Source organism: Arachis duranensis, chromosome 7 (assembly GCF_000817695.3).
Source record: "Arachis duranensis cultivar V14167 chromosome 7, aradu.V14167.gnm2.J7QH, whole genome shotgun sequence".
Taxonomy (NCBI): domain Eukaryota; kingdom Viridiplantae; phylum Streptophyta; class Magnoliopsida; order Fabales; family Fabaceae; genus Arachis; species Arachis duranensis.
In genome coordinates, this window is record NC_029778.3 from 12825484 (window position 1) to 12826821 (window position 1338).

The 1338-nt window shown below is 38.2% G+C and overlaps 1 long non-coding RNA gene across 2 annotated transcripts in view; it reads right to left on the reverse strand.

Moving 5' to 3' along the window:
• The window catches only part of LOC110273944 (uncharacterized), a 2565-nt gene extending 1501 nt beyond the window's left edge, over positions 1-1064 (reverse strand). The window contains exon 1 of one of the 2 annotated variants that reach the window (XR_008001564.1): positions 625-1064. This is a non-coding gene — a long non-coding RNA (uncharacterized LOC110273944). Of the gene's footprint in view, positions 1-612 lie in introns of both variants that reach the window. The other variant, XR_002365480.2, reaches the window with a different exon arrangement.
• Positions 1065-1338: the final 274 nt, after the last annotated feature.

The window sequence follows — 1338 nt, forward strand, 5'->3', positions numbered from 1 at the left end:
AACTAAAATTAAAACGAAAGCATTGCCATCATTGATAATGATAGTTACTCTGAGGCAGCAGCTCTAATTTTTTGCCTCAACTTTCAATTATAATGTTCCTGTTCAAAGTTGATAAAATAAAAAATGAACATAAGTTACTAGTTTCTACCAAGTTTATTAACAAAAATTTTACAACCAAAGATCCTTGGTCTAAAAGAGAGGTAGCAGACGCTCTTGCAGAAAGGTACAAAATCTCGCTCTATACCATTCAACTCGTACCACTTTTGGCTATGCAGGCACCAATGTTTTCAACTCTGAAGGATATCTAAACGGCTCAACTACAAGACAAAGCTGTTACTATATGCTATTTAACATTCAACATGGCAACATTATGACTCCAATTTGACAACATTCTGAATGTCAACAACTAAAGTGGGATAAACCAACACTTCAAACCGCATTTCATGGAAAGTTTCCCTTTAGAGTTTAGTCAATCAACAACACCTATGGTTTAGGGTTATATGGATCAAACATTTAAAAAAAGGAAATTAACAATAAACAATGAGGAAAGGAAATTAACAATGAAGAAAGAAAATTTATGATAAACAAAGCAATGTAACAATCACTACTCACAAAAATTAGAACCTGGCAGTGGCAGAGGACGCACAGAGAGAAGAAGAAAACAAGGGCAATCCAGCGAAGCTAGAGGGTGGATGAGGCCACCTCAGGTGCGGTGTTTGAGGCTGGCGGGGGCGTGAGTTCTGAGACCGGCGGAGGCGCCCACATGCAGGAGGCAGAGCAGTTGTTCGCGATTGAAAGCTGTTACCTAAAGCGCGAGTCACAACGGTGGAGGTGGTCTGAGGTGCGGGATTGGAGGCTGGAATGGTGGATGTTTGAGACCAGAGGTTCGAAGGTCTGAGAGTTTGAGGGTCGAGCGCGAAGCACCAGCGGCGACCACAGACGGGAGGCAGAGCACGCAGAAGGAGCCTGAAGCACGAGCGGCGGAGCACGGGGTAGGAGGGAGGAGATCAAGAGCGTAACTGACCCTGAAGTAAAAATTGAGGGTTCTGATAAAGAAAGTTGGATTTTTGACAAGGTAACCTACATGGGAGAAGGCACTCAAAAACTGAAATATCTGAAACTAAAAGGCGGTTATGAGTAAAGTTTTAATTTTTTTGGCGCAAAGTAAATTAGGGGCTTTGAAATAATTATATATAACAAATAATTATGACGAAAATATATTCAATAAGTTATGAAATATTGTTATCTAAAAGATAGATATTTAAAAAAAATATATTTAATATTAATTTTAAAATGTTTAAATTAAATTATATTTTTTAATTTTTATTATATAATAAT